Here is a 17384-nt window from a genome sequence, read left to right on the forward strand (position 1 = left end):
AGTGCTTGTATGGTTTTAATAAGGCTTCTCTATCGTTATACTCCACTGCCTTTGAAATGAAGGTCAATATTCCATTTGCCTTCCTGATTACCAGATAAATTTAGGTGCTAACTTTTTTCGTGATTTATACACAAAGTTTTCCAAATCACTTTGTGCTGCAGGTTTTTTTTTTATAGCCTTATTACATTTCATTAATATTAAGTTCTTCTATTCAACCTGTCAAATCATATACCGTCTGCTAAGTTTTATTCCCACCAGCTTAACTGTTCTGTTTCTCTCTGTAGACTATGTTTGTGTCATCTTCTGTACTAGCCTTCCCACATCTAATCTGGACATTTGACTATTATACATTCACCTCCCTTATCCAAGTCAACATATATTGTAAATAATTGTGGCCCCAGTACTGACCCCTGTGGCACTTCACTAGTTATAGGTTGCCATCCTGAAAATGTCCCCTTATCCCAACTATTTCATATTAGTTAGCCAATCATCTACCTATGTTGATAGCTGATTGTTAAAGGTGCTATATAAATCTAAGCTGTAACGTAGAGGAGGAGGAGGAGGAGGAGGAGGAGGCCAATCAGCTCCCTTCTGTCATTCGGTGAGATCATATCTGATTTTCTACTTCATTTTCTTAACAGTCCTTGCAAAGTCCTCCTTACTTATGTCTGGGGACTGCTGTCAAAATTGGAAGATATGTCCCACAGACTAGTCAAGCAATGCCTGAAATAGTCATACTTGCAGTGTCATACATTACATATTTAAATAAAAATGTAGAAATGTATCAAGCTTTTTCTTGCAAGCACTTGGCAACTGAGCCTCCAAGATCCTATGGGGCAGAGAATTCCAAAGACTAACCATCTTCCAAGTGAAGAATTTCCTCCTAACTCGCTCTTAAATGGTCAACCCCTTTATTCTGAAACTGCCATGTGCTTTTAGTACACACTGCTCCTTCCAGAAACATCTTTCCTCTATCAGTCCACCTCCATCCTGTAAGAATTTTGCATGTTTGAATAAAAGCACCCCTCATTCTTCTAAGCTCCAGACAGTATAGTCCCAGTCTATTTAATCTTTCATCATTGTACAATCTCTCCATCCCAGAAATTAGTTTGGTAAATGTTTGCACTCTCTTTGTGACTCGATAAGGAGATCAAAACTCCAATTGTGGTCTTATCGATTATCTTTGTATAATTTCAGTAACATATCTTTGTTTTGAGTTCAGAAACAATTTGTTAAAATGGCCAGTATACCAGTTGCTGCCTTAATTGCTTTCTGTACTTATATTTTTAACTTTTAGTGATACTGGGTCTCTTGTGGGATAGTAATAATGTCCCTGGTCAGCAGGTCAGGATCAAGTTCCACCTGTCCTGAATTTGTCAAAAAAATGTCTGAACAGGTGTTGTAGGTTGCAACAGGACATTGACAGGATGCAGAGCTGGGCAAAGAAGTGGCAGATGGAATTCAACACAGAAAAGTGTGAAGTGATTCATTTTAGAAGGTCAAATTTGAATGCAGAATACAGCGTTAATGGCAGGATTCCGGTCAGTGTGGAGGAACAGAGGGGTCCCTTACAGTTGCTACCAAAGTTGATAGGGTTGTAAAGAAGGCGTATGGTGTGTTGGCTTTCATTGGCAGGGGAATTGAGTTTAAGAGCCGCGAGGTTATGCTGCAGCTGTACAAAACCCTGGTTAGATCACACTTGGAATATAATGTTCAGTTCTGGTCACTTCATTATAGGAAGGATGTGGAAGCTTTAGAGAGGGTGCAGAGGAGATTTACCAGGATGCTGCCTGTACTGGAGGGCAGGTCTTATGAAGAAAGGTTGAGGGAGCCAGGGCTTTTCTCATTGGAGCGAAGAAGAATGAGAGGTGACTTGATAGAGGTGTACAAGATGATGAGAGGCACAGATAAAATGGACTGTCAGAGACTTTTTCCCAGGGCAGAAATGACTATTACGAGGGAGGATAATTTTAAGGTGATTGGAGGAAGGTATAGGGAAGATGTCAGAGGTAGGCTCTTTACACAAAGAGTGGTGGGTGTGTGGAATGCGTTGCTGGCGGTGGTAATGAGTCAGATACATTTGAGACATTTAAGCGACTCTTGGATAAGTACATGGATAATAGTAAAATGTAGGGTATGCAGGTTAGTTTGATCTTAGAGTAGGATAATAGGTCAGCACAACATCGTTGGGCCAAAGGGCCTGTACTGTTCTATTTTCTAGGTGGATATATTTTTGAAAAGTTTCAGTTATCAATGAACAATACCACCAAAATTCCTTCAAACTTCAACACTTGCTAGCCCCTCAATATTTAAGAAATTCATAAGTCAGAGATGGAAATACTCAGTCAGTCAGTTGTATGAAACTGATACAAAGCCTAAAGAAAGGAATAAAAGTGGACCGACCACTTTGCATCTGAAACGACAATGGCAAAAATAGCCCTGTTGACCATGGAAAGTCCTCCTCCCCAGTGCCTGGGGGCTAGTGTTACATTTCAAAGAGCTGTCCCACAGACTAGTCAAACAATGCCTGAAATAGTCACGTTTGCAGCGTCATACCTTATGGTATCCCAGACATGACTATCACTATCCCTGATTGTGTCTTGTCCCACTGGCAGGACAGACCTAGCTGAGGAAAGTGGCACAGTGGTGTACGGTTTGGAGGGAGTTGTGTTGAGAGTCCTCAATTTTGATTTTGGACCCCATGAAGTCTCATGGCATCAGGTCAGACCTGGGTAAGGAAATCTGATTACCATCAGCACCAAGGAAGCATTGAGGGTGGAAAAGGCACAGAATATAATCTGGTTGGGGAACTTCAGTGTTCAGCACCACTGAATTGGATGTGTTCTTTAGGACACCACATCCCACAGACCTCTACTGATTCCACCTCCGATGCTCAGTAGCAGCAGTATGTACCACCTACAAGTTCAAGAACAAGAACAAAGAAAATTACAGCACAGGAACATGCCCTTCGGCCCTCCAAGCCTGCACCGATCCAGATCCTCTATCTAAACCTGTCGCCTATTTTCCAAGGATCTGTATCCCTTTGCTCCCTGCCCATTCATGTATCTGTCTAGATACATCTTAAATGACGCTATCGTGCCTGCCGCTGGCAACGCGTTCCAGGCACTCACCACCCTCTGCGTAAAGAACTTTCCAACCATATCACCCTTAAACTTTTCCCCTCTCACCTTGAAATTGTGGCCCCTAGTAATTGAGTCTCCCACTCTGGGAGGGAAAAAGCTTCTTGCTATTCACCCTGTCTATACCTCTCATGATTTTGTAGACCTCAATCAGGTCCCCCCTTCAACCTCCATCTTTCTAATGTAAATAATCCTAATCTACTCAACCTCTCTTCATAGCTAGCGCCCTCCGTACCAGGCAACATCCTGGTGAACCTCCTCTGCACCCTCTCCAAAGCATCCACATCCTTTCGATAATGTGGCGACCAGAACTGTACGCAGTATTCCAAATGTGGTCAAACCGAAGTCCTATACAACTGTAACATGACCTGCCAACTCTTGTACTCAATACCCCATCCGATGAATGAAAGCATGCCATATGCCTTCTTGACCGCTCTATCGACCTGCGTTGCCACCTTCAGGTACAATGGACCTGAACACCCAGATCTCTCTGTGTATCAAAGTTCTTTAGCAGCACCTTCCAAACCCACGACCACTGCAAGTTCCCCTCTAAGCCACACTCCATCCTGACTTGGAAATATATCGTTGTTCCTTCAGTGTCATCCTGGAACTTCCTAACAGCTTCTCGAGGATAGTTAGGGATGGACAATAACTACTGGCCCAGAAGACAGCGACACCCACAATCAATGAATGAATAAAAAGTGATGGGGAATTAGAAAGTGCTGCTTAACATGGATGAGTTCTGGGAGCACTGTTTATAATTGACATTAATGATTTATTTTTTGGAAAAACTAACTATATCAGATTATTCAAATTAACATGCTTGGGGTGGATGTGGTGTAGGTAACTGAGGCTAATACAATTTTAATAGGAAAAGGCAGAAAGCCTGCAACTGGGTTAAGTCGCAAGTTAACTTTAATGTATACTATGACCTTAGCTAATGCTACCACTGAATACATCAGATCTGGCTTGGTAGATTATATGTTTGTTTTGTTTAGCTTGTTACATTCACACGAGGCTGCAGATTTTCTTTAACAACACAATTGATGTTTGTTACAAAAAGAAAAAAAACCAAATAAAGCTATCTAAAAATATGATAGAATGCTTTGCTGTGTATTTTGCAATCAATGTTGCAGTCCATTTCCTGAAACCATCCCTTACAGAGACTCGAGTTCAGAGAAATTGCACCCCTTATCTCTGTTCCTTAAGCTTCTACTAACCTGACTCCTTCCATGTACTCTTCTGTGAACCGTGCACTTTGACGAGTCCTTTCCAAATTTACCAAATCTCAAATTTTCTCAAATCTGGAAGCTTAAACTTTCTCTGTTATGTAACCAAACGCTCCTGGTTTGGAATTTTCACAAATTGAAACGTGCTGCTGAGGTATTTAGTCCCTCATCTGCTTTGAACTACTTCAGTAGAGAAACTAAGCTGGCTTCCAAACTCACCTCCAGAACTTTCTGAACTAAACTCCAGTACAACTTTGGAACTGAATTTTAAACAAAAGAAACTCTTGCTCACAGTAGATTCTTCTGAATTGGAAAAAAAATCTTATTCTCCCGACCCGAAACGTCAGCTATCCTGCTGCTATGGTGCTGCCTGGCCTGCTGTGTTCCTCCAGCTCCACACTGTTATCTATGATTTTTCATGATTATTCTGCCTGTTGTAAATACTACATAAAATGCGCATCTTTCCATTCACATCACATGAGTTTGCAGTCACCTGCTGTCTGACACATACTAGCTTATTTCCCTGTTCTAGGACACTAATCTGTTTTAGAAAAAACGCTTCACTAAGTTAATCAACACTCATGCCACTATTTTAAGATCCAAACTCAATTATTATTATATATAATATGAATTATACCCTTTACTTTATCGTATTCACTTGTGAGATATGGGCATTGCTGGCTGGCCAGCGTTTCTTGCCTGTCCCTACTTGCCCCTTCAGAAGATGGTGGTGAGCTACCGCCGCAGTCCATGTGCTGTAGGTAGACCGACAATGCCCTTAGGGAGAGAATTCCAGGGTTTTGACCCAGTGATACTGAAGGAACAGTGATATATTTCCAAGTCAGGATGGTGAGTGGCTTGGAGGGGAACTTGCAGGGGGTGGTGTTCCCGTGTATCTGCTGCCCTTGTCCTTCTAGATGGAAGTAATTGTGGGTTTGGAAGGTGCTGTCGAAGAATCTTTGAATTTCTGCAGTGCATTTTTGTAGATGGTACACACTGCTGCTACTGAGTGTTGGTGGTGGAAGGACTGGATGCTTGTGGATGTGGTGGTGATTAAACGGGCTGCTTTGTCCTGGATGGTGTCAAGCTTCTTGTTGGGGCTGCACCCACCCAGGCAAGTGGGGAGTATTCGATAACAATCCTGACTTGTACCTTGTCAATGGTGGACAGGCTTTGAGGAGTCATGAAGTGAGTTACCAGCTGCAGTATTCCTAGCCTCTGAGCTGCTCTTGTAGCCATGCGTATTTATATCACACATCCAGTTGAGTTTCTGGTCTGTGGTATTCCCCAGGATTTTGATAATGGGGAATTCAGTGATGGTAACACCATTGAATGTCAAGGGACAGTGGTTAGATTGTCTGTCTCTTTTTGGAGATGATCATTGGCCTGGCGCGAATGTTACTTGCCACGTGCCACTTGTCAGCCCAAGCCTGGATGTTGTCCACATCTTGCTGCATTTGATTTCTGAAGAAGGGTCTAGGCCCGAAACGTCAGCTTTCCTGCTCCTCTGATGCTGCTTGGCCTGCTGTGTTCATCCAGCTCTACACCTTGTTATCTGCATTTGATCCTAGACTGCTTCAGTACTTGAGGAGTCACAAATGGTGCTGAACATTGTGCAATTATCAGCAAACATCCCCACTTCTAATCTTGCAATGGAGGGAAGGCCATTGATGAAGCAGCTGAAGGTGGTTGAGGAACTCCTGCAGAGATGTCCTGGAGCTGAGATGATTGACCTTCAACAAACACCTCTGTCTTCCTCTGTGCCAGGTATAACTCCAACCACCGGAGAGATTTGCTGGGGCTCCTTGATACCACACTCAGTTGAATGCAGCCTTGTTGTCACTCTCACCTCACATCTGGAATTCAGCTCTTTTGTCCATGTTTGAACCAAGGCTGTAATGGGGTCAGGAGCTGAGTGGCCCTGGCGGAACCCAAACTGGGCGACACTGAGCAGGTTATTGCTGAGCAGGTGCTGCTTGATAGCGCTGTTGGTGACACCTTCCATCACTTTACTAATGATCGAGAGGAGACTGATGGGGCGGTGATTGGTCGGGTTGGACTTGTCCTGTTTTTTTGTGTGTGGGACATACCTGGGTAATTTTTCACGTTTTTGAGTGGATACTAGTGTTGTAACTGTACTGGAACAGCTTGGCTAGGGGAGCAGCAAGTTCTGAAGCACAAGTCTTCAGTACTATTGCTGGAATGTTGTCAGGGCCTGTAGCCTTTGCAGTATCCATTGCTTCCAACTGTTTCTTGATATCACGTGGAGCGAATTGAATTGGCTGAAGACTAACATCTGTGATACTGGGGACAACTAGAGCACGCTGAGATGGGTCATCCACTTGGCACTTCTGTCTGAAGATTGCTGTAAATGCTTTTGCCTTGTCCAGTGTGCTGGGCTCTCCCACCATTGAGGATGGGGTTATTTATGGAGCCTCTTCCTCCAGTGAGTTGTTTCATGGTAATCCACCATTCACGACTGGATGTGGCAGGTCAGTGCATCAAGTATAGGAGTTGAGACATCATGTTGCGGTTATACAGGACATTGATTAGGCCACTTTTAGAATATTGCATACAGTTCTGGTCCCCTTCTATAGGAAGGATGTTGTTAAACTTGATAGGGTGCAGAAAAGATTTACAAGGATGTTGCTGGGATTGAAGTGTTTGAGCTATAGGGAGAGGGCTGGATAGGCTGGAACAAAAACAAAGTTGCTGGAAAAGCTCAGCAGGTCTGGCAGCATCTGTGAAGGAGAAAACCGAGTTAACGTTTCGGGTCTGGTGGCCCTTCCTCAGACCCTTCCTCGGAGGAAGGGTCATCGGACCTGAAACGTTAACTCTGTTTTCTCCTTCACTGATGCTGCCAGACCTGCTGAGCTTTTCCAGCAACTTTGTTTTTGTTCTTGATTTACAGCATCTGCAGTTCTTTTGGTTTTTATTTGGATAGGCTGGGACTTATTCCCCTAGAGAGTCAGAGGCTGAGGGGTGACCTTATAGAGATTTTTAAAATCATGAGGGGCATGGATAGAGTAAATAGACAAGGTCTTTTTCCTTGGTTGGGGTGTGTCCAGAACTAGAAGGCATAGGTTTAATGTGAGAGGGGAAAAGATTTTAAAGGGATCTAAGGGGCAACTGTTTCACGCAGCGGGTGGAGCATGTATGGAACGAGCTGCCAGGGGAAGTAGTGGATGCTGGTACAATTATAACATTTAAAAGGCATCTGGATGGATACATGAATAGGAAGGGTTTAGGGGGTTGGTTAGCTCAGTTGGCTGGGCAGCTGGTTTGTAATGCAGAATGATGCCAACAGTATGAGTTCAGTTCCTGCACTGACTGAAGTTAGCATGAAGAACTCTCCTTTAGGCGGCACGGTGGCTCAGTGATTAGCACTGCTGCCTCACAGCAGGGACCTGGGTTCGAATTCACCCTTGGGTGACTGTCTGTGTGGAGTTTGCACGTTCTTCCCGTGTCTGCGTGGTTTCCTCCGGGTGCTCCAGTTTCCTCCCGCAGTCCAAAGATTGCAGGCTAGGTGGATTGGCCATGCTAAATTGCCCATAATGCCCAAGGATGTTTAGGTTAGGTGGGTTAGACATGGGAAATGTAGGGGAATGGGTCTGGGTGGGATGCGGAGGGGCGGTGTGGACTTGTTGGGCCGAATGGCCTGATTCTATGAAAGACCAAATGCAGGCAAATGGGACTAGATCAAGTTAGTATATCTAGTCAACATGGAGGAGTTGGATGGAAGGGTCTGTTTCTGTGCTGTATGACTCTATGACTACAGAAATTATATCCGATCTGTTGGTTGTGGTATCGCTCAGCTTTATCACTTAGGTACCAAGCAGCAAGTAGTCCTGTTTGGTAGCTTCACCAGGTTGATGTGTTTAGATATCCCCAATGCTGCTCCTCACATGCCCTCCTGCACAGTCTATTGAACCAAGGTTGATTCCCTAGCTTGATGGTTGAGTAGGGGATATGCCGGACCATGAGGTTACAGATTGTGCTGGAGTACAATTCTGCTGCTGTTGATGGCCCACAGCACTTCATGGATACTGAGCCTTGCATCGCTAGATCTGTTTAAGGTCTGTCCCATTTAGCACAGTGATAGTGCCACACAACTTTTAAGGTTTTAGCAAAGATCTGTAGCGTGTGGATGAGGTTGTTGAAATGCTCGCCGAGCTGGCTTGTTCTCGTTCAGACGTTTTGTCCCCATGCTAGGTGACATCATCAGTGGAGCCTCGGATGAATCGATGTTATTCTACTCTCACAGAGAGAGAACACAGTTGTGCAGACACACAGGAGTGGGTAAAGGTCAGCCTGGGAGAATGAATAGCTGCTAATGGGGGCCATTAGTGGCTGATAATGGATTGGTTGAGGTAGCAGGCCATGTGATGACAGGGTCTGGTTTGGGGGGAAGGACATGGAAGAAGATTGGAACATAGTTTGGCCCAGCATACTCATACCGGCTAGAAAGAGCAATGCAGCCTAATGACAGAATTATTACAGTGCCACATTTTGGCCGTTTGGTCTATTGTACCTGCACTGGTCTACCAGCGAACACCTAGTGTAAGTGCCATTCTCCCCATAGCCCTGCACGTCTCCCTTCAGATAGACATCTCATTCTGTTTTGAAAGTCTCTATTTAAAGCTGCCTTCATCACACTTTCAGGCAATACATTCCCAAACTGTGAGAAAAGACTTTTCTGATATTTGCTTGGTGCCTAGGCATCCCCCCCCCCCCACCCCAACCCCATTGATTCTTTCACAAATGGGAACAGTTCTACGCTATCAAATCTAATCAGAATCCTCAAGATTTTAAATAGAATCATAGAGCTGTACAGCACGGAAACAGGCCCCTTCAGTCCAACGTGTCCATGCCGACCACATATCTTAAATAAATCTAGTCCCATTTGCCAGCATTTTTCCCATTATCTCTCTCAACCCTTCCTAATTCATGTACTCATCCAAATGCCTTTTAAATGTTGTAATTGTACCAGCCTCCTCCACTTTCTTCGGCAGCTCATTCTGTCCACACACCACCCTCTGCGTGGAAAAAGTTGCCCCTCAGGTCTTTCCCCTCTCACCTTAAACTTGTGCCCTCTAGTTTTAGACTCCCCCATCCTGGGGGGGAAGGGGGCCTTGTCTGTTACCCTATCCATGCCCTTCATGATTTAATAAACCTCTATAAGGTCACCTTTCAGTCTCCAACGCTCCAGGAAAAATAGTCCCACACTGTTAAGAAGGCATATGGTGTGTTAGCTTTCATTAATAGAGGGATTGAGTTCAAGAGTCGTGAAGTTATGCTCCAGCTATACAAAACCCTGGTTCGGCCACATTTGGAGTATTGTGTCCAGTTCTGGTCGCCTCATTACAGGAAAGATGTGGAGGCGTTGGAAAAGGTGCAGAGGCGATTTACCAGGATGTTGCCTGGAATGGAGGGAAGGCCTTACGAGAAAAGGTTGAGAGAGCTAGGGCTTTTCTCTTTAGAACGACAAAGGATGAGAGGTGACTTGATAGAGGTGTACAAAATGATGAGAGGTATAGACAGAGTGGACAGTCAGAGACTCTTTCCTAGGGTGGTGGTAGCTATTATGAGGGGACATAGTTTTAAAGTGAGTGGAGGTAGATATAGGGGAGACGTCAGAGGTAGGTTCTTTACTCAGAGTAGTACGGGCGTGGAATGCATTGCCGGAGAGGGTAGTGGAGTCGGCCTCATTAGGGGCATTTAAGCGGCTATTAGATAGGCATGTGGATGATAGTATAAGGTAGGGGTGGAGGTTAGATAGACCTTAGGATTAAGGTAAAAGTTTGGCACAACATCGTGGGCCAAAGGGCCTGTACTGTGCTGTACTGTTCTATGTTCTATTCAGTCTTTCCTAATAACTCAAACCCTCCAATCCTGGCAACATCCTTGTAAATCTTTTCTGGACCCTTCCAAGTTTCACAACATCCTTCCTGTAACAGGGAGACCAAAATTGTACACAGTATTCCAAAAGTGGCCTAACCAATGTCCTGTACAGCTGCAACATGGTCTCCTAATTCCTATACTCAATGCACTGACCAATAAAGGCAAGCATACCAAATGCCGCCCTCACCAAACTATCTACCTGAAATGAAACTTTCATGGAACTATGAACCTGTACTTCAAGGTCTCTTTGTTCAGCAACACTCCCCAGGGCCTTACCATTAAGTGTATACGTCCTGACCTGATTTGCCTTTCCAAAATGCAGCACCTCACATTTATATAAATTAAACTCCAGCTGCCACTCCTTGGCTCAATGGTCCATCTGATCGAGATCCCGTTGTACTCTCAGGTAACTTTCTTTGCTGTCCACTACAGCTCCAATTTTGTGTCATCTGCAAACTTACTAACCATACCTCCCATGTTCACATTCAAATCATTTATACAAATGACGAAAGGCAGTGGACCCAGCAGCAATCCTTGTGGCATACCGCTGGTCACAGGCCTCCAGTCTGAAAAGCAACCCTCCACCAGCACCCTCTGTCTCCTACCTTCCAGCCAGCTCTGTATCCAAGTGGCCAGTTCTCCCTGGATTCCATGTGATCGAACCTTGCCAACCAGTCTAGCATGTGGAATCTTGTCAAATGCCTTACTGAAGTCCATATAGATCATGTCTTCCACTCTGTCCTCGTCAATCCTCTTCGTTACTTCTTCAGAAAACACAATCGAGTTAATGAGACACGTTTTCCCATGTACAAAGCCATGTTGACTATCCCTAATCTGTCCTTGCCTTTCCAAATCCAAGTAAATTTTGTCCCTCAGGATTCCCTCCAACACCTTGCCCATAACTGATGTCAGGCTCACTGGTCTATAATTCCCTGGCTTTTCCTTACCACCTTTCTTAAATAGTGGGGACCATGTTAGCCAACCTGCAGTCTTCTGGCACCTCACGTCTCAGCAAGGGACCCAGCAACCACTTCCCTCACTTCCCACAGAGTTCTAGGGTACACCTGCTTAGGTCCTAGGGATTTATCCACCTTTGTTCGATGTCTGTAACAAACCTTCTGTTAGCCTTCTCTTCACGAAGAACAGTCTGGACTTGCCCAATCTGTGTTTGTAGCTGACTTCCCTCATCCCCTGGCACCACTCTCTCAAATCCCACATTCCAGCTCTCCGTGCATAATTTGGCATCTTATAATCGGTAAATCCCCATTGAACTGCGTTTCCTGAACTGTAACAGGAATTTCACATCTTTATCTTCAAATCTTCCACATCCTCTGTAACCATCTCCACTTACATCACCCTCTTTGCCCACTTGTCCCCTTGTGCTAGCCTTTGCCCTTCACCATCATGGATGTCCCTGAGCTACCTTCACTTTTATCTGGAACTCCCTCCATCTCCCTTTCTTTAAACAAAACTTTTTAAAAACTCATCTTTTCAACTACATATTGTGTTACTCTCCTAACTTTCTCCTCTCTTTTATTAACCTATATTTCTAATCAACCTCAAAAACGTTATTACACACCTTTGGATCAGGCGGGACTTGAACTCGGGCCTCCTGGTTCAGGGGTACAGACACTATTACTACACTTAAGGAGACCTAGTTCCCCACTCCTTTATTCCATTTCATCTATTGACTTCCTTAAATCTACCATTATTCATTGAAGCCACTTTGCTCCCCTTCAAGTGAATCTTGTTTTGGTGTCAGTAAAGCCAAACCTGGAAATGTGGTGGAGGCAGATTCAATTGAGGCATTAAAGAGAGCATTGGAGGATGGTTTGTGTAGAAATGGTGTGCAGGGGGGGAAAGGCAGGAGATTTGCACTAAGTAATAATAAATCACTGCAGACATGATGGACCAAGTGCCCTCCTGCGCTGTAATAATTCTGTGAATTATTTATGTGGGTTTGGCTATTAAGATTTTATTAGTGGTGCTTCTATGATCTGCCCACCAGATGGCGGCATCAATCCATGAATACAAATGTGGTGATGGAACTGTTTTGTAGAGATCTGCATTTTGCCTTGTCTCTTTTATTTTGCTGAACTTGAAGTACACTGTACAGTATCGATTTCAAGACTAGTGTAAACCGTTTTGAAGTATAGTCACTGTTGCATTTTAGAGGTATTCAATGCTGTATGAATTTACAAATTAAGAGCAGGAGCAATTGGCCACTAAAAGTCACCATGGCCTTAACAGACCATAGGGCAGCTTTCTCATTAGATGGTGTTTTAACCTGAGGCTCACCATACCTCAGCCAAGAGGAAGAGGTAACCTCAGCCGGCGTGGGAATTGAACCCACCCTGTCGGCATCATTTTGCATTGCAAACCAGCTGTCCAGCCAACTGAGCCAAAGTGAACCTCTGACCCTTAGGAGCCACTTCAAGTTAGATGCCATTTGATCCTCAAGTATGCTTCGCTATTCAATAAGATTGTCGCTGATCTATTTGTGTTTCTGGTTCCACGTTCCTGTCCACAACACCCCCACACAACGTTTGGTTCTGCTGCCTAACAACACTGACCTACACTACCTTAAACACAATGAGGCAGTCAATCTTTGCTGCTTTCTGAGGCAGAGTTCCAAAGTCAGACCACCCTCTGAAAACAATAAATCCGCTTGGCTGTGCCTTGGAAGAGTGGCCGTTGAATTTAAACCTGTTTGTCCAGGTTCTGGACTCGCCTGCAAGATGAAACATCCTTTCCAAGGCCACCTTGTTAATACCATTCAGCACAGCCAGAGGGGAGACTGGGCAGGTGCAGAAGGGCGAGTGACCGGGGAGGAGCGGTGGGGAAGTGGAGGGTCCGTGCTGGGGTCGGGCTGCGGAGGGTGAGTGCCCGGGGGGAGAGGGAAGAACGTGCGGGGCAGGGGAGGGTCAGATTTTTGGATTTGACTTTCACCGTTAAGGTTGGATATTAAAGGTTCCATCACAGAGTTATTAGGAGATGCACCTGCGAGTTTGTGTGTTCATTGTTGCGCACAGTTCAGAGCTGGCAGAGGATTCGGTTCAGCTCACAGGGCTGGAAGGCTAAGCAGGCCTGACATTTTTCAAGTATTCATAACCAATGAAGTGTTGGAGATTATAACAAGTGAATAAAATCCATGAGAGATTCAGGCAGGTTGCAGGGATTTGTGAAGGGTCGGTCATGTTTGCCTAACCCTGAAACGAGGGGGCTACCAGGCACTGTCACTGTGCTGAGGGAGGATGTTGTATATTGAGTTTGATTGACTGTAAAGGCAATGTTGCCTAGAACTCTTGGACCATCGGGCTGCTCTCTCTCCTTAGAGGGCGATGATTGGTCATGGTTTAACCTGCAGCTCGCTACAGTTGAGGTGAGGGGTGGTAATCTCAGCCAGTGCAGGAATTGATCCTATGCTGTTGGTGTCACTCTGTGTCACATACCAGCCATCCAGTCAACTGCGCTAAACCTCCTTAAGCTCCTTTCTCCCTCATGCCTTTATTTAGCTTTCTCTTAGATGTATCTATTTACGTTAGGCACTCCTTGAGATGGTGAGTTCCACATTCAGCAAAAATATTTCTTCTGAATTCACTATAAGATGTTATACTTAGAGAAAATGCAGGAAACATTTAGACAATAAGACATAGGAGCAGAAGTCGGCCATTCAGCCCACTGAGTGTGCTCCACCTTTTCAGTGTGATCGTAGCTGATCCTCATGTGCACTTTACATGTCTTTTATGTGGTGGGGCATGGGGAAGGAATATTGAACTGAGAATGTCACTGGAGCAGTAATGTACAGGGCCAGGCAAATGCTCTGAGGCGATGGGTTCAAATCTCACCATGACAGCTGAATCAGAGATAGTAGGAACTGCAGATGCTGGAGAATCCGAGACAACAAGGTGCAGAGCTGGATGAACACAGCAGGCCAAGCAGCATCATAGGAGCAAAAAGGCTGACGTTTCGGGCCTAGACCCTTCATCAGATGGGCCTGCTTGGCCTGCTGTGTTCATCCAGCTCTGCACCTTGTTGTCTCACCATGACAGCTGGTGGGATTTAAAATGAATAAAACCTGCAATTGAAACTTAGTTGCATTAATGTTGGCTGTCAAAACCAATTATCCTAAAACAAAATCTGGTCCACTGCTTTCCTTGAGGGAAGGAAATCTGCTGTTCTTTCCTGGTCTGGCCCACGTGATTCCAGACCTGTAGAAATGTGATTGTTTCTTAATTACCCTCTGCATTGACTGAGCAAGCCACTCAATTTAAGGCAATTAGGGACTGAATCAAATGGCTGACCTTGCCACTGATACCTATCTCCATGAAAGAATAATGAAAAAATATTGGGAGAACATTTTTAATGAATTGGTTGAAAGTGGGTGAGGGAGATTGCAAGGTGGAATGTCTTTGTTTCCATCAGTGTGCAAATCAATGTCTGCATCTGAAGAATAAACCCTGGGGATGCAACAGGTCAGATTAGGGAAGCAGTTTTCACCCTGAAAGTGAGTGAAAGAAGTTTGTCATCATCCACATGAGAATATGCGCTGATGCTGAAGCCCCAATACTCCGATGATTATTACAAAAGTTAAACATTTAGTAAATTACTCAAAGTTCCCTGGTTTTTCTGTCTAATAGACTCAGAAAATAAAGACCAGGAACAAGAATTAATATTTATTGCATGTAAATCAATTCTAACCACAAGCAAGCAAAGCTAGGAGTTGTCAATATATAACTCTGCTAGTTGAAACTCTAACCTCCTGCCACACAGACTCACACCCTGTACCGTGACGGAAGTTGATCCCATCACGACTGCTCTGGAAAAGGACCGTTTGTCCTATGTGAGGTATTGTTTATGTGTGTTAGCTGACAAATGTACTGTTACCTTGCTAGGAAATGATGCTTCCCTTTGCCTTGATCAAGTGCAGTGTGAATGCAAGTCATTAACTTCACAACCTGTTGGAGGGAGAGAGAATGAGTTACTCAAACCAGTTGCTGTGGTGTTTGACCTGAGATGATTCAATATATCACATTGAGATAAACGTGAGGTGTTGCATCATGGTAAGGCAAACCAGGGCAGGACTTAGACACTTAATGTCTAACAAAGAGACCTTGGGAGCGCAGGTTCATAGTTCCTTGAAGTGGAGTCACAGGTAGACAGGGTAGTGAAGAAAGTGTTTGGTATGCTTGCCTTTATTGGTTAGTGCATTGAGTATAGGAGTTGGGAGATCATGTTATGGCTGTACAGGACATTGGTTAGGCCACTTTTCAAAAACTCTGTTTAATTCTGGTCTCCCTGCTATAGGAAGGATGTTGTTACCCTTGAAAGGTTTCAGAAAAGATTTACAAGGATGTTGCCAGGGTCGGAGGGTTTGAGCTACAGGGAGAGGCTGAATAGGCCGGGACTGTTTTCCCTGGAGCGTCAGAGGCTGAGGGGTGACCTTTATAGAGGCTCGTAAAATCATGAGGGGCATTGATGGGGTAAATCGGCAAGATCTTTTCCCCAGGTTAGGGGAGTCCAAAACTAGAGGGCATAGGTTTAAGGTGAGAGGGGAAAGATCTAAAAAGGACCTGAGGGTCAACTTTTTCATGCAGTGGGTGGTGTGTGTATGGAATGAGCTGCCAGAGGAAGTGGTGGACGCTGGTACAATTGCAACATTTAAAAGGCGTTTAGATGGGTCCGTGATTAGGAAGGGTTTAGAGGGAGATAGTCCAAATGCTGGCAGTTGTGACTAGATTAATTTAATTTAGGATATCTGGTTGGCCTGGATGAGTTGGAATGAACGGCCTGTTTCCGTGCTACACAATTCTGCAACTCCCAAAGAGCACCTCATCTCATTTTCCCACCCTCTTGATGCAAGGATTAAAGAATGAGTATTCTCCTTTGTTATGTTTGATTTGGACAGTTGAATAGGAACACTCATTAAGACAGCACTGCTGCCTCACAGCGCCAGGACCCGGGTTCAGTTCCACCCTCGGCTGACTGTCTGTGTGGAGTTTGCACATTCTCCCTGTGTCTGCATGGGTTTCCTCCGGGTGCTCCGTTTTCCTCCCGCAGTCCAAAGATGTGCAGTTTGGGTGGCCATCCTAAATTGCCCCTTGGTGTCCAAGGTTGTGTAGGCTAGGTGGATTTACCATGGGTAAATACAGGGTTATGGCACAGGGTGGGGGAGTGGGTCTGTGTGGGATGCTCTCTTCAGAGGCTAGGTGCAGATTTGATAGGCCGAATAGTCTCTTTTTGCACCTTAGGGATTCTATGGTCTAAGTCCCTTGGCAGTATAGATTTTGTTTCTGTTTTAAGTAATACGCGTGCTGTTGTTGGCTTGTATACATCTGGACAAACTATAGGCTTCCCAAGCCGGCAAGTAATGTTTAAAAATAAAAGGACTCTCACATGTTTAGCTCCCCTGTTCTATGTGATCCTGTGGTTTGGGCAACACTTGTTGATCAATCCCAAATACATTAAGAGCAACACGAGCCATCAACTGGGGATAGTGAGCCAGTTGTATTGTGGCTGTTTAAGCTTGTTAGAAGCAATATCCAATCATATGCAGGGACCTGATCTTGACAGACAAGAGGAATATTACAAGCCTCGCACCTTTCTCAAATTACCCAGCAGCCTCTGATTCTTTGACAACAAGGTGCAGGGCTGGATGAACACAGCAGGCCAAGCAGCATCATAGGAGCAGGAAGGCTGACGTTTCGGGCCTAGACCCTTCATCAGATGGGCCTGCTTGGCCTGCTGTGTTCATCCAGCTCTGCACCTTGTTGTCTCGGATTCTCCAGCATCTGCAGTTCCTACTATCTCAGCCTTTGATTCTTTGTTGCTTTATCCGTGACAAAGCATTGACCATTCGGAGTCAACTTGCCAAACAACCAGCACCCTGTGGTCTAAATTGCTGTGATGTTTGTAGTTTGGCATTCTTGCATTTGTCCTGATGAGGGCAAAGTGAAAGGCTTCAGCAGCACATCTCTCTCTAAGTGAACATGACTATGTACCATTGCTGTTGTCTGTCCCACAGTGCCCTGAGCAGGTGCTGAGGAGCTGCCTCAGACCCACTGCATTCTTTTGGGGTTGACGTGGCTGAGAGCTAGTTATTAGTTAGCCAGGT

The sequence above is a fragment of the Rhincodon typus genome, chromosome 8 (genome assembly GCF_021869965.1).
Source record: "Rhincodon typus isolate 14 chromosome 8, sRhiTyp1.1, whole genome shotgun sequence".
NCBI classification, from domain to species: Eukaryota; Metazoa; Chordata; class Chondrichthyes; order Orectolobiformes; family Rhincodontidae; genus Rhincodon; species Rhincodon typus.